Source organism: Anopheles ziemanni, chromosome 3 (assembly GCF_943734765.1).
Source record: "Anopheles ziemanni chromosome 3, idAnoZiCoDA_A2_x.2, whole genome shotgun sequence".
NCBI lineage: Eukaryota > Metazoa > Arthropoda > Insecta > Diptera > Culicidae > Anopheles > Anopheles ziemanni.
This window is the reverse complement of record NC_080706.1, coordinates 9,472,094-9,494,039: the sequence shown is the minus strand read 5'-3', so window position 1 is coordinate 9,494,039 and position 21,946 is coordinate 9,472,094. Positions and strand designations below refer to the sequence as shown.

Genomic DNA, 21,946 nt, shown 5'->3' with positions numbered 1-21,946 from the left:
CTTTCCCGTACACGGATATTGGTTTTCTCTGGCTGGAAGTTTATATTATTTTTTACGCTCCGCTATCTGGCGAAAGTTAATGCGCTCTGGAAGCACACAACAATCGCATTCACCACGGCGTGTGGCACATCGGAGGAAGTGCTTCGTCGATGGTAGCTTTATATGCTTTCACAGTCGGATTGCGTTGCGGATTCGATTCATTTGAATAGGGGGAACTCGTTAAAAAGTTTTCCCCTTTTTAAATTTGTAGTGCAGGAGGAAGAAAAAGGATCGGAAGTAAACTGTTGTCACTAGTACTTCAAGAGAAATTTGGACAAACTAACGAACCGAACTACAATCAAAGGGTTCTTTTCGATATTGGCAAAGTGTACGCAAGCATCGTAAAAGTATATCGTTTTATCTAAAACGAAGTGCATGTTTGGGAGAAAAATCAAATGATCATCATGTGGTCCAACCAGTAGAATAACTTCATGGTTAAACTCAGCTGCTACCAACCAGGGTATGGATATGCACAGAGTCCTTTGCTTCGTTACCTCTCCGGAACTCATATGCCGGCGTCCACCAGTGCCGTTCCATAACGGAATGGCATCATAAGTATCATCGTACCATAGTAACAGACATCGAAAACTTTTGTCTCATCGGGTAACAGGCACCATCCTGTGCACCCGGTGCAATATCCTGTTGCCACTAAGAGCGGCAACCCGATGCCAAAGCTCTGCCCAAAGTTTGTTCAGCTACTGGCGTTCCACCGGGGTCACATGTTAATGTGCAGGAATATGCAATATGTGACGATGGCCTTCGCCCCGTTTTTTTTCCGGCTGCGAAACAAGTGACTGTGCGTTCTCTTTATTACGGGCGCCAGGGTTTCCAGGGCGATGTTCACCCGAATCACCCGAAAAGTGAGGGAAAACTTTACCGAGCCGCCCCATTCTCATTAAGATGGTACGTTTTATGCGCGCCGAGTCTTTCGAGAACGCATTTGAACTCACTTGGCACCAGTTAGCAGAACTTTTTGGCCGCCACAGCGGTGGAACTTTGTGCCGAATAAAGCTGGCCCCGGGAATACAGAGAGCCCCGTGTCCGTTCGAGAAAGACACGACAACAAACCGGGTGCTAAGCTGCCGCTGACACATATCGTTGCCGTTTGGCAAAGTTCATTCTTCTTGCCGGATGCGCACGGTTCTTCTCCCGGACGGGATCGTTACCAACACCCGCAGCATCGGTCGAGGAAGTAGTATTTGCCGCTGCCTGTTGTCGGTTTGTTGTCGCTGGTTCTCTTATCTCCCGGACAGTTAGCGGTAACGGTTTGCGTTTGCGTACCAAGTTCTGGCGTGCGGTGTCTTCCCATCTCCGGAGTTGTTTCTTCTCCGGAGGGGCGAGCAATCTGAACGCGTGCATGTGGCATACTCTGGCTAGGCTCCGGCTAGGTTTAACTAAACCCTGGCTCGGGAGCTTGGCATAAGTTGCCAAGTGCCAAATTGCACGAAACTTCACCCACCGGCGAAGGCTGTCTGTGTGCAATCTGGAAAGATGTCGTTGGTGCTAGAAAGCACCGGGTGCGGATACGGAAGTTATTTCACATCGACCACCTGCCTCGTCCCGCCACGCCCGACGGGTGGGTCGCATTGGGGCAAGTTGTTGTCTACTTTTCCGACTCCTGCGGGATCGCTTATCAGGGGGGCTCGGTGTGTATTATCTCCGGTTTCCTTCCGGGTACACCGGTTTGCCCTGCTTTGAGCGAACGAAAGAAAAACGAAGCAAAAGACACGATGAGGGCGACGATCCACCACCCCCGGCGGTCATTACTGCTGATGAGTGCCGCCTTTCATCCCGCGATGATGTATTTTTATCACTCCAAAATTTCATCCACACACCGGTGAGCTTTCTACGATCGAGCGAACGGGGAGAGAAACAAAATGCCTGCGAGGGATACCGACGAAACACCTGTCAGAACTTTTGCCATTGCCATGAGAATGCTTGCGGGAATTTTGGGGACTTTAGTTCCCCCTTTTTTAACATTTCACCATCCTCACCCCGCTCGAACGTGATATTTTTCCTTTCACCTTTCATTAACCAAAAGAAAAGGTCCCGAACCGGCTGCCAAACGAAAGGTTGCGTTTACGATTATGAGTGCAGTACTCAAAAAATACTTTCGGTTCAAAAAAGGGCTCACCCCTTGCGGCAGAAATTTCCGTACACGCTACGTGGTACCACCAGGTGCCGTTAAATCGTCTATCCTCCCTCGGGCGTGAGTGGAGATTACCGTCATTATCCGGCCGAATCCGACGGCGGTACAAAATTATTCGAAATTCCAACGCATTATAACCCAACTCGCTCAATGGTGCAACAACGCTTTACTGTGTGTGTACCCCAACGCAACCTCCTCTTGGAAAGGATTTGTGCGAACGTGTGCACGGTTGTGGATTTTCATTTATTGCCACCGCAACGCCGTAGTTTCCATTTTACCGAGGGACGAACCGTTCCAACACCGTTTTACGATTCGATTTTGTTTATTGCTACAACGTTTTGTTGTCGGTTTATCATGTTTTAAAAAAGAAACGTGACAACACTTCGACTTAGACTGTGGGCTTAAGGAAATACACAAAATACATTTGCAAAGGCATTTAAAGCGTCATTAAGGATTACGTAAATCATATGAAGAGCTTTTCGTCTCCCGCAAACTGACCAGAAAATGGATTGAGCACTGCTCAATGTGCAACAAATAGGTAGAATAAAGAAACCAATTTGCTCTTTCCAAGTGATTTGTTAACAATCATGGCTTTTAGAAAAAACAAATAAATTACTTATGGAGAATCCAAAATGATCAAATTCGGCCGGCCAACCGGATGTGAGTGAAGGCTAACGTACTTTCGGTTTCGAACAAATAGCCAAACATTGTATTCATTATTGAACCCTTACCGAGCACGATTGAATAGGCCATACAGAACTGAAGAAAAGCGGTGGAGCAAATGTGGTTGAAGCATTGAAATGAAGCGATAGATTGAGGCCTTCACAGAAGACGCATCGGAGTGAGTATTTTACTTGATTGCTGAGTCGAGCCTGTCCGGCAAGTCCCATGCATGCTTCCGGATGGCTAGCGATGAGCAATTTGGCTTATGTTTAGAATTCATTACGAAAGCCAAGCCCCTTTTCCACTCACTTTCTCTGTCTCTCTCTCCCCCCTGTTCACTGCCACCACCGGAATTGCGTGCGAACGTGCGTACTGTGTGTCTTTATCAAGTTGCCGAACGTTGTTTGAGCTCTTGAGAAAACTTTCCATCACAGAGGTTGCGCTTAGGTTCGGTTCGGTGGCGGAGTAAACAACGGAGTAAGGAAAGGGGGAGGAAAGTCCAGCACGTCGGGCATGTTTTGGCTGGCTTGGCTTTTCATAATCGATGCAAATATGACAACTGCACAAGCGACACAAGACACGCAGCACCAGAAGCGGCAGGATGCTTTGGATGAGCGCCAATGTGTTATCGTTCGGACCGTCACAATGTTGTCTTGGCTTGCATGTATTTCGGGTGCGGGTTGCGATGGAAGACACGGGTCAAGGTGGTCGGACGAACGTGAAAGAGGAAACCAGGCCAGGACTTATGACTGTGTTAAGATGAAGAACCCCACTCTACCCCTTACGCCCTTGCCAACCGCATCACCTTCGCACTCGTTGAGATGTTCAAAATCGTACCATGAAGAAAATTGGCATGATTTGATTGCAAATGCAAGAACGGTTCTCGTAGGGTTTTCGGCCGGTTCCGTGGAATGGGCGGTTGGTGGGTGTCAGTAGTTTTCGTTGATGGAACGGTTTTGATGGGAGATGGGTGCCTTCCCATCACGTGAAACGGTTGCAAATACTCTTTGATGGATGTATTAAAATATTTGGATTACGAGCGAATTTTGCTTCTACGACGTGTTTGGATCGTACGCAGAAAGGATTTGGTTTATTTTTATGAATTTGCTATTGCATAAGCATGTTTAAACATTTTAACTCGATTACAACAGGCCGTTGTAATACGAAGGTATGCTAACATAAATTTAGTTTATTTTTCAAAGATTTATATCCAACGGTGCATGTCGAATTGTATGAAGACAGCCGTACAGATTTGAATAAAATCTCTTTGTGTCGAATTCTGCGCAATCGAGGATAGACTTTATAACCATAATGGAGACGCCTGGTCTTTTATTCTGCTCGAACGAAATGGATTAAAATTATTTGAAAAAAAATTATTCAAGCACGATGAGTTCTCAAAGAACTGGAATAGTGATTTAAAGAATTGGGTGGTGTATAATATAAATTTTTAAAATAAGAAATTAGAATTTCTTCAACCATCCCAACCCGATGGAGACGCCTGGTCTTTTTCTTCAACTCGAAGCACATACCAATCTACTTATGTTTACGAAAAACATCAATATGCTGAGCAGCAAAACCTGCCTCAAAGCTTATGCTATTCAGCAAGTGGTAATGTTGCGGGAAAAAAATCCGACAAACGCCGTGAAAGGCTCATTAAGTATTTATCATCCGTTTCAATTGATGCACCGCGTCCGCCCGGCCGTCGCCGCCCGGCGGGACTTTGGTAATCGGTTTTGCTTGTTACAGGCAAAAACTAGGAACCCGATTACACGGCGTACCAGCGATTACGCTGCCACTTCCGGGCCTCAGCGGTACGCAAAGCAATCAACGGCTCTTCAAAAGTCACAACGGTCCCAAAAAACCCGATGCCGGATGCTTCGGGTTTCCGTGGGGCTTAAAAATGGTCAATTATCATAAATTTAAAGATTATGAATGAAATGGTTTGGAAATCCAGTTATTTTAGACGTTTCCCCCATCGTTTCCCGCCACCCGCGGTACGGTTGCGTTTTCCAACTCGAACGCGAACGGAATCAAGTGGATGTGAAATGACATAATCTGGTAGCTGGGAGCACACCGTGGACGTTAAGCAAGCCTTCCCAGCGTGCAGGAGAGAGGATGAAAATGAGTGAATGAGCGAAAAGGAAACCCGCTGGAGCGAGGCGGGAAAAGGTTCGTCCGAAAGAAGTCCTCCTTTCGAGTGATGCTTCAGGAGGAAGGGTGCTCGTCAATGCTAAAATGGGGGAAGCAAGAGGAGGGCGAGAGGCAGAATCTCGGATCATCGCATTCCACGAGGGAACCATAAGCCGTACCACCCGGACGTCGACACGAACGGGACGAAGACGGGCGTGTTGTCATCCGAACATTGTGTGCACCGTGTCGGACGAAAAAGCGAGCAACATCGCCGAGACCGTGTCCTGTTTTGGGGCGCCCAGCCCCGGGTGGCCGCCAATGTTAATGACACCGTGTCCGGCTCGTCAGCGGACCCCCGGGCCGGGAAGGAAATGGGAGGAAATTGATCATTACAGCAATGTCCTCGAAAAGAGATTACCGCAACGCTCGCTCGTTGCGTCTGCCGACCAGACGTTCGTACGGACGGAAAATTCGGATGGTCCGGTACGGCTCGACGTGAATAAATAGTTGCACACACCACGATGACAACCAGGCATCGGACCGTGGGGGAGGAAACAAAGGCCCGGACGAGGCTGGGAAAGGCCAGTCAAAATAGATGACACTGGGGGTTCCATAACAAAACGGGCCCGCCCCGAGATAAGAGCGATAGTAGCCTCGGATGCCCCGGAGAGCTTTTTGGGCAGTGATGAAATCAAGAAATCAAATCAACGCTCACAGTGAAAGCCACCGAGCGATAAGAAGTCACGACCGATTTGCGTTAAGCCCGAGGTTCGGACGACGATTTCTCCTTTTTCCCAGGCTGGCGTTTCCTTCTTTTTTCAAGGTACGCAACTGTACACAACTGCGGAGGAAAAACAAAACAAGTGTTCACGGATGAAATCGATGCCATCCCGCGGGGGGAGGAAGGGGGAAGCAACGATCCCAGTGGGGCAGGCAACTGGCGGCAGCCGGTCAACGGTCAGCCCATTATGCTCGGAAAAATCGCGCTAAGAAGATCAGTCCATTACGATTATCCCCTCAGCTGGCCTTGGACCGGCCGGTTGTTTGTGGTCGCTGCCGGATCCGTTTATTTAGCATAAAATTTTTATCAACCCACCGGGATGGAGATTTGGCACCGTTTCTAGAACGGAACCCGGCTACCGCAGGTTAAAGTGAATGACATTCGTGCGGGCAAAAAGGTGCGCGAGGGAAATTGAAATGGGGACCAAGAGGAAGAGAGAGAGAAAGTGGAACGTGATCCCTTACGGGTCGGTGATCCTCATCGAAGATTTGGAAAATAAAGAGAACATTGTAGGGAGGCCAAAAATTAAGAAGAAAAAAAAAATCAAATCGGGACACGAACGTACAAAATATGCCAAAAGATGACCGAAATCGAACATCCCTTTTGTGGACGGTGAACCAACTGTTCCTCCACCTTTTATTTCTGTGGTTCACCATTCCGGGACCCTTTTTGTGCTTGCTTAAGCATTTAAAATGTAATAGGATTTTACGTTAATACACTCTGACAGCATCGGGCGAAGAGGGGAGAACTCAGCAAAGAGAATGTAATAAAATAAAGCCAACCAAGCGTCCGTACGGGCGAAGGGAGTCGGAAGTGGTCAGAATTGGGACGATGGTTGATGGGGGGCCTTCAAAGCAGCAGGAAAGGTGGGGAACGAAAAATCCTTCCAACGGGTACGGGACGATATCATGAAATTATGATCAGCAGGGACACATCAGAACGGGAAACGCCGATCTCGCAAACCGAAAAGTCGAAGCGAACAATGTCGAAACGAGCTGCTGGGTAGTGAGCTGAACCCAGGTATCCAACTATGAGTACAACATACACCAGACGACGGTAGGGAGTAGTAGCTTGAATCGATAACACTAATGTGCCTGGATGCGAAAATTTGCCGTCATTTGCCACGGGCATGATTTACCATGAACCGAACGCCCGATGCTTGAATAGCTAATGGGATTGAGCGCCATAAAGGTGGCTTCAAATTTGCATCCATGCAGCATAAATTAAACCCGGTCAGTAAACGATAAATTATCGCCCAGCAACATCGACCGGCTGCAGGAATGGAACGCGTTGAGTAGAAGGTAAAGACAATCGCGAAAAAGTGGGCGTGAAAACAGAGTCATGCTGTTGCGTGGTGTAATGAACCCATGCGCAGAGAATTCTTTTGTATTATTGTGTGGATAATTTAATACCAGCTTGATTGATCATAACTTTAATTAACCTCATTGCCACACTACGATTTTTGCCTTTCTCTTATAGTAAAGTAAACAATTTTAAGCACATTGACTTGTTTATCCTTTTCCAACTATGACAAGAAAGTTTCAAATTTATGCTGAAATATAATTTAAGTAGAAAAAAACCAGTGGAAATGAGATGAATTGAACAATCAATTTAAAACGATGAAGTTGGCTTTGAATAAACCATATAATATAAAAAGTATGCACTGACTCACGCCTGTGCTTCTCATTAACATTATATTCTCAACTTCACCAGAATTCACCCCAATTAACAATTCATTGAATAATTAACGTTTAACAATAATGTTTCCTTGAAACTGATTTTGTTTCCCTCGCTTCTACTAGCGGTAGCGGTTTAAAATGTAATTGAAATGAATTTTAATTTGCTTCTCTTTACTTATGATACAACATGATTACATTCCATTTTGAAATTCTTCTATCTCATAAAGCTGTATCATTGATGTTCTTAATTATTATGAATATTGATTATCGGTTGATAATTAATCAATACAAGGTAATGGTTCAAATTGCTGGAATGGGTAAAATATTGGATTGACTGTTTTGCAGTATGCAAACTAGTTTCATATATTTATTTACGTATTCTCATCAACAATTACTGATAATGAAGATGTTTAATAAATAGTAAACTATTGTTCTCAATACCACTTTACTAATTAATGTATATAAGCTAGCAACATAATTTTTAATTTGCCCCGGGCAAAATATTTCACGTAATGTTTCCACATCGGAATATATCCCACGCTATAGGAAAGGTATTAACCATCTTCCTCTCGATGACCTACATTTACAGACCGTGACGCAATTGTCGAGGTAGCAGCATCATGATTATCCCCGAGGGGAAAGTTTGTAATATGTTTTGAAAAGTAATTCGCTGTTGGGAAAGTCCAACGCTGTTGGGAAGTACTGCTTTCCGTTGACCTTCCTCAAAGACGTCCCGCACGCTCACGAACCCCAGTATGGGCGTGTCAAGGATGCATGTTCTGCCCGCGAGCCGTACACGGTGTAAGTGAAGTAGTTTCCGGACCACCCAGGCTCGGGCTCTAGCACGGGAGCAACACATTCCGGTTCGATTTCCGGCACCGGTTTGGGACGTGTACCGCGCATCCCGGGGAGGGACGTGCGTGCTCGAAATTTACAGCACGAGAACCCGGATCGAGCGGGATCTCGGTGCAGTCGGGTGCAAAGACACTTTACGGAGGCTTCGTTTATGACTGGCACTTGCGGCATCCATTCTTCCGTTGTCACAAACAACACCACAATGGCGGATCCCGTCGGGGAACGAAAAACCAAACACCGACATTCGCGCACACCTGCGGCACTTGTGTCAAAAGTCATCAGGACAAACACCACCGGGCGGAAAAACAAGCGATTAACTCGCTAAAGTCATTCGCCACAAAGCCACCCATCACCGCTCTCATCCCCCCCCACCCACTAGCGTGGGAAGCTGGAAGGAGTGAGCCTCGATCCTGTCAACGCCCGGAACAAGATGAAACAGGATTGCCGGCTGGTGTGGCTTGCAAGTGACACCGTCGAGAGTTTAACGGTGCGGTTGTGTTCTTCAAATTCCCCTTTTGCAATGGGGGTCACACCACCCCCGTTTTGGGGGTCCTTCGTACTGGTGGTGAGTCACTTGACACGCGCTAGGCGCTTGTCGGCGGGTCTCAAGTTTCTTCCGCCGGAGGAAAAACCGTTTACCGGAGCGAGTGTGGAATGACGTGACAGGCTAGACAGCGGTTTGACGGAAAAACGATTTCCCGAAAGGATTAACGAGAAAACACTCCCGGGAACCGGTGGGTTTTCCGGGATGGATGGATGGATGGATGGAAGTTGCCAGCTGGTTCGAGGTTTTCCCTCACCGATTTCACTCGTCGCTTTCATCCGAGCTGCCTTCTGGGTACGAGGTCGTATACTGTTCCTGTGTTATTCTTGAGAAAGCAGAAAGCGAAACCCAGGACATTTCCTTCTCCCAAATCTCCATCCCTCTCTCTCCACCCCTCCCCTTCTCCGAGGGCGGTAGCGTTAATTATCCAGCTCAGCAATCCAGCACCATTCAGGGATTGGGCGAAAATTGATTCAAGTAATTTCGCCAACTCCAGCAAGACTCCACCAAGCTGCCACCGCTCGTTATGCCCCTCAGACAGGTACACGGTTCGCTTGAACATAATTTCCCTTTGTCCATCGCGTTAGGCTGACGGGCGTGGTATAAGTATAGTTTATGTGTCCCCCGTACCGTACGGCCAGGTAATGGGAGGTGTAATCTATTTTTATGACTTCATCGTCCACTCGCGCATTCCGGTCACGTGCGCGATTTTCAGTTTTCTCACGCATTAGCGGCGAATCCTTCGCAGATTCGTTTTTTGCGCTCTCCCCCTTTGCCCAACCTACTGCTTCGCTCCATCGCGGTAGGGAAACCAGAAGGAAGGGGACCAAGGCCTTCCGGTTTGCGCGTGATATATAACCCGACGGTGCCGGGTTCAAACCCGCACGCGGGGAATACATATATTTGTATGACAGCCATAAGATAAAGCCATTCCGGACAGACACACACGTCCCCTGGTCTGTAACGGATGGATTATCGTGCTGAAGGATTCATCCTTCGTTTTTTCTTATCTTTTCTAGTTTCCCTTCGCCACACCTGCTTTGAGGCTAGTTTCTAATGCTCTTCGTTATATGTTTCTTTGCGTTGGAGTGAAGAGTCCTGAAGAGTAAATTCTGGGGCGGGTTACCTGCAAGATTTACAACGTGGTCATGGAATTCAAAATGTTCGTGTGCTGCCTGATCGCATTTTTCATATTTTAAGTTCTTTCCCTAGTGTCATTTCGTCAGATTGTATGGCATAAGACGCTTGCTTTTAGTGACAGAGAACGGATAGCATTCGGTTCGAAAAGGCCGAAGCATACCATCAACGTTAAGGGCACGGTTGAATTTTTAATGTATGGATAAGAAGGATTGTCAATTTAAAACGGTTAGCTTTGCTGTCCTCAATTGTATGTTCTTAGATACCTTTAGAAACATTTTAAACCCGTTCTTTAACTTAAGCTACTGAAAAGATAACAATTACGTCCGATGTTTGAATCAGTACATATCAAATAAAGCATTACCTATTTTAGACTTTTTCAAATAAAATAAATAAAATATTTGTAATCGGGAAAAATACGTATACACTTTTAAAACGTTGCATCAACACAATAAATATGTTCACTTGAATCCATAATATTAGTATTGCATTCAGGAGTATGTACTTATAAGCATTTTTGTATACTTATGTTTTCTTCTTAGCAACATTTACAAGCAAATTTATAATTAAATTTAAACCATTTTATATTGAATTTTAACCCCACTCTTAAATATCAAACTCAAATCGCAAAGTAGAATAAAAAAGGTCAATTCAAAATAGTTGCGTGGAAATGTAAGTTGTATTTAAGTAACTTACTCGTGATGCCAATGCTAGTTTATTTTTCTCTCAATTTCCATATGTATGTCTTTAAGTGAAATATGAACCCACCCCATCGAAAAGGCAAACAGTTGATCTGATGAAAGTTGGCGTGGCTGAACATTACCACTTTGAAGCATTTTTATGCTCTTTCAAATCGAATCGGCGCGGAGGCGGAAAAACATTTTAAATCGAATATCATACAACATTTACGCGTGGCCATAAATTTGACAAGCAAAGCGTGTTGCTTCGGAGAAAGAAAAACGTCCCGATGGCGTACCGTTCCCCTCCTGCCACTCGGGGTTATCCGGAACCGCCTACACTGAACGTTCACAAACAACGGTACATCTCCCGGGTCGGGACCGGCATCTTATGTCGAAGTGCCGGAACATGTTGCGTGTCAATGTCAAGCACAATTTGGAGCGCTCCAGATGAGGAAGAAAAAGGGACTACGAACGTTATTCCTTGTGGGCGGAAGCACCACCGTATCATCAGGCTAGTTCGCCTGATAGGCGACCATTAACGGTCCATTGAAGTGGCTTACTTTACTGCGGGGCGATAAATGTCGATAGCGTTTTTCGTTGTATCGGAATTCCCACCGGAGGCATAAAGCGGATGTTCGGCCGGCTGTCGGCGTACCGGGACGGTGTGCATATGGGGTTGCGTGCGCGTGTGAGAGTGTGGCCCCTTGAGGAAAAGTCACGAATGTTGGCGAGAAGCACGGCTATTCACAAGAAATGGTTATTTATTGGCCAATGGAGATATACCGCTCTCCACCGGCGGCTCGCGTCGGGACTTGCAATGACTTTTGCCACCGATACTTCGATAATCTAACCTTCTCCCTCTCCTTTCCCCACCACGACTTTTCCCCCCTCACTCGACTTACCCACTGGCGGTCGGTGCTGGAGACGGAAACGGTGGCGGTCGCCGGCGGCTGATGGTGATGGTTGGCCCAGTAGCCCTCGCCGGCGTCCGCCCACTGCGACTCGAGCGGCAGCTCCGGTTCCGGCGGCCATAGCGGGGGCTTCGGTGGGCGTGGGGAGGCGCAGTCCCCCCGTGGGCACCACAACACCGACTGTGGGCAACCTATGTTGATGATTTTCAGGAACCAAACCACCGATAGCCTGTACAGACACAGGATTGCAGCGAACGTGTCGCGATTCCACGCGAAGCTCGAACGAACGTTGCTGCTCCTTATGGTGGTGTTTGTGGTGATCGTCGACTTCGTCAGCCCCGCTTACCGACGCAAACGATGCGAGCAGTTGAAGGCCCGAGGCAAAACAACGCTGGGGGCCCACGAATTATGACATCTTACGGCTGGTACAGTTCGGTGCTGGTGGCGCACGGTTTGACCACTTCCGGCCTCGTTCCGGAGCCATCGATCCGGCTTACCGTAATCCGCACGCGGCCATCCACGTTCGACGCGGCATCTAATCACTCGCGTGACCGTAAATCCACCGACACTGGATGAATCAATCTGTCTTCCAGATAAGGTTCGTTCTTTTTCTTTCTCCTCCTTCGCACCGTATTTTTCTTCGCACTACCTTACACAAACTGCCGGAAGATAACAATCGACGATGAGCCAATGAATACGTTATGCGGAGCGTCGATGATGGAGTGATTAATTATCGCGAGAGAATAGTGAAGGAAGCGAAACACTTTTCCTTAAAGAAAACGGTGAACAAAACGAGGGGGGGAGGGGGATCGACAAAAACTCGAACAGGAATACTGAGAAAAATTGTTGCTATAATCGATTTTCATGATTACTTGTTACCATGCAAATCAGCTCACATCAACGCCTGTTTTTCATTGCGTTCAAAGTCGTTCGTGCCTGGGTATCTTCTCGAATTTTCCGATGCTCTAGGGTTGTTATACTTTTATTTAACTTAAAAACAACATTGTTTGCAAAATAAGTGATGTAAAAGTGCACATCAAAAAACAAAAATCAAAAGCGACGGTAGAAAAATGAGTTCATTTATGATGGAGGAAAATGTTTTCCTATCCACGCTCGGCGCGCTTTAATTTGCCCAAGTGTGGAAAAGAGCACCTAGCAGTATCGATAAAAAAGCTTCAGTAAAAAGAACCGAAGCAGGCATCGCCCAAACGGGTGCCGACTTCTCGGAAGGAAGCTGAAGCATTTCCTCAGCGTTGTCAGGCAACGCCGTCAGCTTTTCACGCCTCGGTTGACGTCAGAGTGTCGCAACGCTGTTTCAAGAGCGTCGGCAGATGCAGTCGACGGAAAACGGTGGTGGAAAACGCACAACGAAACGCTCAGGAAAAACTCCTGCCGACGAAAGGAAACCAAAAATCTTCCAAACACTACAGATTAACTGGCAGGTAGTTGTGCAGCGGCATGTAGATGGCAGGCTGGTTGGTTTTACAAACTACCAGGCGTCTCCATCGAGTTGCGAAGGAAACACCGCGTTGCTAGGGAGATTGGTATTTTTTTTCTCTCGCTCTCGTTTGTTGGTCTTGCCTTGCGTGACATCGTCTGGTTTTTTTATGGTGTATCGTTGTGTTGTGTGCAGCACCTCAACGAAACGAAGCTTGTTTCCGTGGAAACAAAGAGACTGCTCAGTCACATGCCATCTAGTAACAAGTGTATCGCTACGTAAAGCGATCGCAGCATTTCAGCTTCATTTAATTTTATCTCTCTACCGCATTCAATCGTCGTTCGTCCTGGGCCCAAGGGTGATGAAAGGAAGGGAAAGAGAGGGCAGAATTGTTTCCTCACTACATCACTCTGGGAAGGGGCGAGAAAAAATAACCGCAAGGCTACGACGAAGGCGACGAGGCTTCTAGGAACGTCGTCGTCGACGCCGTCGACGGAAAAACGACGGAAAGGAACATTTGCGAAGCATTTCCCCGCACCCCCTTCCACGGCACGAAAAAACCCCAAGCTTCCGAGACCCGGGTCTGTGCCAATGCTTATCGAACCGTAAACCCTACATGGCGGCGGTGTGGCCTGTCACGGTGGATTCAGTGGCAAATTTATGTTATTGAAATAAGAAACCAATTTCAGGATTAAACTGGGCCTCCGGTGAGCTGCTGCGATCGAGCCTGTAATGCGCAGGAGGAAGAAAAAAAAAATCGACGCTAGAACGTGTGCTTTGTTTTGTCTTCATCTTTTCGCACCCAATCGCTCTCCTTTTCTCTCTCTCTTTTTCTCTCACACACGCATACACCAAAACACTGGTGGGCAGCCCTTACACCCCGGTGTGCTTTCATTACCGGGTGGGATATTTCCAAGAATTTCCTCGGATAATTCCATCTGTTTGCCTGAAGCTTTCCCGTTACCGTTCTATTGGTGGCCTTCGTCGTCGCCATTTTTGCGTGCTCCATCGACAACCAGGCAGAGAGAAAAAAAAAGAGCACAACGAGTGTGCAGTGTCCTTGAATGAATGGTTCCGGCGATGGTACTGTCCAACCCAGCAGCATCCCCAACCTTCACCACCCCGCGGCATTCCCTGTGTACCTTTTTTTTCGATCCACCGGATTGTTTGATTTTCGATTCAACTCAAGAAAAGACACCGCTGCGTGCCGGTCGCTTTTATTTTTCGCCCGTTTGAGAATTTTCCCCCCATCGTGGCAGAGGACCCGGGCCCGAGAGCTTGGAGCTTTACGTAATGAAAATTTATGCGCGATGTTTATTTGAATTCTCGGTGTGTCTGGTGTGGTGTGTTTGCGAGCGCGGTTTTGCGCCATTGCGCTCGGTTTGTTGATTGCGTTTGTCGCACTCGAATTGATGTATTTGTTTATTACGGATTATAAATGAGATAGCGAGCTATTTGATAGATTCAGGCAACTAACAGTGGGAAGGTTTGTTTAAAAGTTTTTGTGAAATTTCCAGGTTTTACGTGTTGAACTATTCAGTTGTTAATTCCAAGAGCCCAACGCATTTCCATTTTTTTCAATTTCCATTCTAAACTAACAAAACACTAACTAAAAGTGTTAAATGGTTGTACATTTTAAGTTTGTCGCTTGCAAAATTCATGCAAGAAGTGTGCATTTAACATGATTGTCGTGTTGTTAATAACTCTAGATAAAGATGTTTAAGATTTTACAAAACTTTAAACTGTTATTTTATAGAATTTTAAGTCACAACATATTACAAATATAATTTTGGCAAGGGTTTATCATAAGGGTCAAAAAAACTAACGAGCTTTGAAGCTTTTTTGCGTTTTGACATTGCATCAGTATAAAGAAAGATATAGAATTAATTCGTTCCAATAAAGCATTGAGTTAATTGACGTTCTTCCTACGAAATGGAAGCAAAACAAGACATCAATAAAGTAATATTTCTACGGTTTTCGGATACTACAGAATATGCATGCCGAAGCTGTTTCGCTGAAATCAGACTCCATGATTACACGGAGTTTGAAAGATGTAATTGTTACTCCGAAAACTTGCTCGTGTCAGTTGCTAATACGCTGTCAATGAATCTGGATTTATTGGAAAACAAAATGTGAGCAAATTGAATTTAAATCAAATTCACTTTGTAGCCAGAAAACTGACATGTAAGTGGTCCATTAAAGGCAAGAAAATGTATTTCCCGAAAACGAATCGCCGAGTAATATTTTATCAGAAACGAAAAACATGCCAACGTTCTGTCCGTGGGGTTGCTTTCCCTCCCATCGCTCATACCCACGCACATACTTTGAGGCAACTTTAGGGGCCAACATTCAGATAGCATCCACTGATCTGTGTAATTTGACATAATTCAGTTCAGAACGCAGACACCGGTTGCCAGAGATTTTTCCCTTTTTCGGACCCACCCCGTTCTCCAGCGTCGGGCCGGAAAACTATAGTCGGCAACACAACGGCCAACAACGGGAAGGGTCGCGAGATTCCGAAATCATGAAATGAAGTTAAACAAAACGGCACAGTCATGGAATGGCCAGGGGTCGACCCCGAGGGGTTCCCGGGGCGGGCGCAGAAACATTCTTCGGAACGCGCCTGAAAAATGCGTCCCAAAAGAGTTCTTCCGAAAGGCGTTCTTCAAATCATTCCTCCGCCGCTTCGGAACCGGTCGGAGCACTGGGTTTTCGGTTTTCGGCGAATGTTTTTCCCATTGTCTTTTTCGGCGGAAAAGTTTCCCAGATTGGATTCGTACCGTGGGCGGCCGTCGTGTTCCCGGTTGTTTGCTTATATTACGGTGCGTTGCTCTTTGACCTCCCTCCCCCAGCGCTTTCTCCTTTCCGCCCACTCGATCCTTTACCCCGCTCGATGATAAAATGGCCGCCATCGGGGCGACAAACTGAACCAACTGTCGTTTACGGCCGGGCCCTTTGCCGCAGTAAAATCCGGGCGAAGCAAACGGGCAGTGAAGGAATTGAAATAATGTTTAATGAACGGCACAAATGGAGGGACTCATGCAAAAACAAAAAAAAAACGTACATTCGAAATATTCCACAGCACCGAAGGGAAAAGTTACGTACGCCTTTTGCGTACGCAAACCGTATAATTGAATTCTCTATGCCCGAACCATTCACCAAACCCCCCCCATCACGGCGTTAATGTTTTTCGATGTGCATTCCGATTTTAAACTTTTATCACCACATTAGCAAAACGCCATTAAACCCTTGGCATTCCTCGCTGGGCGAGTAAAATATGCTAGCGAGGTACGTACGGCAATGCTTCCAGCCCCGTTCAGGGAATTTTGGGTGTGTGCGTGTGTGTGTTTTTGAAGCTGTTGATTCGAGGAAGCAACAACTTTTCATTACCGAAGCTATCGGTGTAGCTTTCAACTTTCTTCTTGCGAATTTCTGGCCTTCGTTTGCGGCACCGTTACTCACAACAACTTACTCACATTTTCCACAAACCCAACGCCCATCTTTCTGGCTGGCCTTTAGCGTCTTCATAGGATGCCTTCAAGATGTCTTTCATTGCTCCGTCTTTTGCGTCCGTGCTAGTACAGTCCCGGGCGAGTAATTTATATCAATGTTTGATCATACTTTTGCCCAGTCATGCTTGCGACAAATGTGTGACGCAGACGAATTGTCACTTGGTCTCTTGGTTTATTCCTTTTCGGAATGACATCTTCTTCAACGATGGACATCCGGCCCGGTCCGAGGGCAGGACCGGATGAGCAAAAATCGATAATAAAATCAGAAGGCAAGTAATCATGCCCCCGGAAACCGCCTGCAATTTATTATCTAAATAGCTTTTCCCAACCCCAAAAAAACGTGTGCCCTTTCTAGGACGTACCCCCGGTGCTCCATTCTTCCGGTTGATTGCCTCGTTCCGGTGTTTTCCCACCCGGTTGTGCGGTTTGCGTTTGCATCTAACACACACACACACACACAGAGTTCCTTGCTAATTACCCGGCAACCTTCGCTGCAAGCCCGGTCCTGCCCGGGTTCGGGTATGCTGGTGCATCTGTGCCGTTCCCACGACCCTCGGCTCAAGGATGCTGGTGTTTTCTTACAGCCACGGGTTTGAGAGGAAAAATACAGCGTCGAAAGCGCGTACAACAAGACGGTCGGAAAACGCTGGCGCAATCAGTGAACGAATGCAATCCGTGGCACCGTGGCGCATAGCGGAACCCACAGATTGCTTCCGGTTCCGGACCAAAAGCATCAACTTCCAGGCTCCGCAAAACGCCCCCCAAAACGACGTGTGCTCCGGTCGGGTACGGTTCGGGTTGATGAAAACGTGTAGATAAGGAAAAGTAACATCACTCCCCGCCCCGACCCGTGCCCCTTCCCCGAAACAAATGGCGCAACGGACGAAAACACGACGGCGTACTCCACGGCTGGCACTAATAGGGTTGTTGCTCGTGGCAGCCCTCGGCCCTCGGTCCGTCGTTGTCATTAATCAAATTTATTGTGCCCCCGGCTGGAAGATTTACTGCAGCGTGCCACTTTTTGCCAGGTCCGAGGTCGCCAAACCTCGTCCCCACCTGGGGTCGTTCGGGCTGAAGATGTTTCGCCTAATAAGATGGAGGCCAGAGAACAATGGAATTGGCTTGCTGCCGGGTTGTCTTCCTTGGCGTGCCGTGCTGTTTTCCTTCGCCCGTCTTGTTTTATTTTATTCCTTGCCGTGTTACTTACCGATGGAAAAGTTTTTCTCCCTTGTTACCATCTGTGTGCAACTAGTTTTACGTTACACACTGATGCAGTTTTTTCCCCCTTTTTGCTACAACATTTATTTCCATTACTTTGTTTTTGGTAGAACCCCATTGCATACCTTCAGGGGCTTGGAAATTTTGACAAGGGAAAACCTTTACTTATATCCCGTTTTGTGGTTGTGTGGTTGTACCGATCTCTTTTGTTCCTTTGTGCATTTCATTACCCGTAATTGGAAAGGTTTTCCAATTGGCTTTCCGCAAATTCAATTCCAAATTTCCAGACACCTTTCTGCCGTAAGCCGCCCCAAACAAGGGGGAATGCTGCATTTTGTGCGATATCATTTTTCCGCGCCATTTTATAATAAATTTCCAGCCGAAAAGGGCAAGCAATAAACCAACTTCAAGAAGTTTGTAACTTAAATCCTTCGCAATTGTACCGGATCACAGGGCGGGCCCACGCCCAGCTGCGCCCAAAACCCCCACCCTACCCCGGTTGGCTTTGCCGGCAAATTTATTGCCGTGCGGCGTGCTGCCCAGGGCCGTGGAAAACCACCCTCGAAATGATGGGCGGTAGATTGCGAGAAAAACGCGTCGCTTCGCTGCGGAACAAATTAACAAACACCGGTTTGTTCATTACGGTTTCTAATCCTTGCCCAACTGTTCGCTGTTTTTTTTTTTTTGTTGTTTTATTTAGCTCTATTCGGTGGGCACATCTGGGTGCTCGTCCGGTTCGGCATTTCCTGAAGGCGTCACTGGGGAAGAGGGAAAAAGAATGAGCCCCCATAATGCCATTACCATTTCGAGACAGTGGCGATGCTCTATTATTATTCATCAGTGTAACCAAATTAGAGTTTGGCGGACCGGTGGCAGTTTTACCAGAAGCCTTCGTTTTCTTTTTTGTCTGTAGAATTTTCTTTCATCTTCCACTTGGCCCACTCTCATATCCCCGCACTGAGGGTTGAGACCCGCCTTATATTAATACCGGCAAGCGAGAGTACCATTTATCTTTCTCACTTCTTCTCGATCCATGGCGATCCTATGGGAGTTTGGTTTCGGAAAATCCTTCCAACACGCTGCGGCCGCGTGAAACGGAACCTTTACAAGTGTCCTTGTGCAGCAGACCCCAAGGGTGGTCACGTTTTATTCCGATCGCCTCCACCGGCATCCCTTCTCGACTGCTTCGCAGAACGGCTTCTCGTTAACGCCGATGGCCACTTCCTAAGGGTTTTGCGAAACTGAATCAGCTCTCGCTAGCCCTCCACACCGAACCAGGCCCAAAAATCGCCCATCACGGGAAGGAAAATGGTTGAATTTTCCTTCCGTTACTTGCACAGCACGATGTCATCCGCACGGTGTCCCCAATCAAAGATGGCCGGTCACTCGGCAGGACAGGCGAAAGATTAAGTCCGAAAGCTTTCCTTAAGCACACCAAAGTTATTCCCCGGCGTTCCGCCGATGGGGTGGGAAAAGCTTTCCCCGGGGATGAACGCCGGGATGGAGTTAGAATAAATAAATTAAAAGCGATAAAAATAAATTGGAATGTTATCGACAGCGACGGACCTCAAGCTTTCTTCTTCTCTCTCTCTCACTCTCTCTCTCTCTCTATCCTCAGTCCCTGAAGACTGCAGATGCTTCGCCAGGGCCAGATGTTGATTCACTCACATCCACCATTTTCCCTTTCCACTTTCTGGGAATGCGGTTTTGGAAAACTTTTCCATCCCGCAGGAGCTGTGGCCGTTAGTAGTTGAATATAAAAATAAAATAAAAACCACTACCAGGAGTAAAAGCGACGCCAAGGCAATATGCTTGCTGCTGCTAGTAAAGGACTAAACTCGTGGAGCAGAGACGGGTGAGTCTAGGGATTGGATAGCTATGAGTGAAAAATAATTTCCACTGGTCAGCGAGGGAATGGGATTCGTTTTCTTTTTCAAGGGGAAAATAACATAAAAATAGTAAATGTATAATAAACAACATTCCAACCTCGTTCGAGCACTGAAGAAGAAGGGTCTGCTGGATGCCTTGTATAGGATTTTTCCCTTCTTCTTCTTTTCAGTCGTCTCTTCTTACATTCATCCGACCATAGAAACAGATTGTCCCCGATTTCTCCCAGGAAGGGGTAGTTCAACTTCCTCGCAGACAGCTAAAACTCGTACTGGGCAAGCTTCCGCTTAACGGTCCAGCTTTCGTCCACTACGATTGAGGCACCAACACCGCGAGGAAAGAGTTTAAAAATGAATTATAAAAAAAAATGGGACTTCCATTTTCACCGTGAAAGCAAAATGGAAAACTCAATTGCAGCACCGGCACGAGGCACACAGTAGGAAGTAGCATTTACTTCTAGTGTGATTCATTTTTTTTAGATTTCCACTATTCCCTCGCATTCTATGAAAGGTCTCCCGTGGGGAATCCGAGTACATAGTTTTCAATCCGACGTACGGAACGGTTTCGAAAACAGCTGGCAACCGATGGACAGGTGTAAATCTGTTACGGAAAAACCGTCAAGCGTTCCCCCGTGGCGGATGGAAAGTTTAGGAACGTGTTTAACGTGTTCCATTTCCTTCCCTGACGGTGATAGGTTCCAGGTTTTATTGACAAGGAAAATATTGCCAGAACTGACAGATGGAGGAAAAGTAGGTTTGGATTAAGGGTCGGGAAAGATGGCTGGTTCGCCAGCTGATATTGTATGATTCTCGAGAAAATATTTGACAGGACCTAAAAACTATACAAAATGAATGCAAATGGAAAAAGACTTAAAATGGAAAAAGGTACGTATTTAGTATTTCTCAAATAACTTTTGTGTATATTGCTTGCTAAAACAAACCTATTTATAACCTCAAATTTAATACGCGGTAACAAAACTATTCTTTAAAGAAAATTATAACATCTCATGGTGCCGTTTCCACAATATGGTTCCTTTCGTGAAACCTCTGCCAGAGTGTAAACTAGATAGTCATTGAAAACGAAACTGTTTTCTACTGAAAAACAATATGGTCCCATTTTCCTACAAAACCGTTGGTTTCCATGGCAACTTTCATCGGTTGTTTTTTTTTCAAATGGTGGCTTTCTATTCCAGTCCGTTGATGTTCGTTTAGTTCCCCCAATCAACGTTCACCCACATTCAAATCCCCTGGGGGAGGCTTTTGCACTCGCACATACACACGCACACAGTCAGATAGACACGGAATAGGACAGGAGGCAATTATTGGAGAATCAAATTTCGCTTCAATTGCGATCCGAAGGCGGGCGTTTAGGCGTGAAGTATGGCAGCGCTACCGATACAAACACAATCATCATCATGGAGGCAATCACCATCAATAAAAGCTGGCGTGTGTTTTTATCCCCCTCCCTCTCCCGGTAGGTTTCCTTCCCGCACAGCCGGCTGGAAGTGCTAGGGTGGAAAAACTTCACCGGAGCCTATTCAATTCAATGTTGTCGCTCCATTTTCCGTTTCAAGCAATCAATCTGAAGTATGTTTTATTCGTTTAAAAAAGGAAGAAAAAGGTCGCATGGGTGGAACACACTCTCGCTTGAAGTGAGACTACTCTCTATTGCTTTTCCAAAGCAATTCCTTATCGTTTCTCACTGCACACGCTGTCTTCAGCGTCGTTTATTTTCTTCCCTTGTTCCTTCTCACTGATTCGTCGAAGCTTGCGCTCTTTGCTTTTGTTTGGTTGCCTTGGGTACAGACCCAAAGCTTCCCCACGATAAAGTTGCGCCAAAGGCCCGGAAGCGAACAGCGTGTGGCGTGAAGCTGTTGCATAATTTATTGCCAATCATGTTTCCCCACGAGCGAGGAACCGGCCCTGTGGAGGCCCGTGGAAGGATGGCTCGGCCTGGGCTCGTTTGTCTTGGGGCACTTCTTCTTTTGTTTTTATCGGCTTCCAGAACTGACAATCATCTCTCCCAGTCCCATCCTTCAAGTTACTTTGCGAGTATTCTAACAGTTTTCCTTTCGCCACATCGACAATAAAACACCCCGCAGCCGAGGATTAAAGCGCAGGCAAGAAATGGGAACACCAGTCTTTGTCTTACGGCGGGGGTGTATGTGTCTGTGTGTATGTGAGGGTTGCTTTTTTTTTGTTTCAACCCAAACGTGGCGTTGCCATGACGCTTTCGATGTCATCTGCCGCTCCCGGGTTCTCGCTCGATCAACAAAACACTTAAGCAACCGCTTCGCTTCACCCTCACTGGCGCTAGCGGTTCG

The 21,946-nt window shown here is 46.7% G+C and overlaps 1 protein-coding gene across 1 annotated transcript in view; it reads right to left on the bottom strand.

Moving 5' to 3' along the window:
- Nucleotides 1-21,946, bottom strand: part of LOC131288602 (uncharacterized) — a 49,736-nt gene that overhangs the window by 5,585 nt on the left and 22,205 nt on the right. The gene's annotated exons all lie outside the window — the stretch shown is intronic.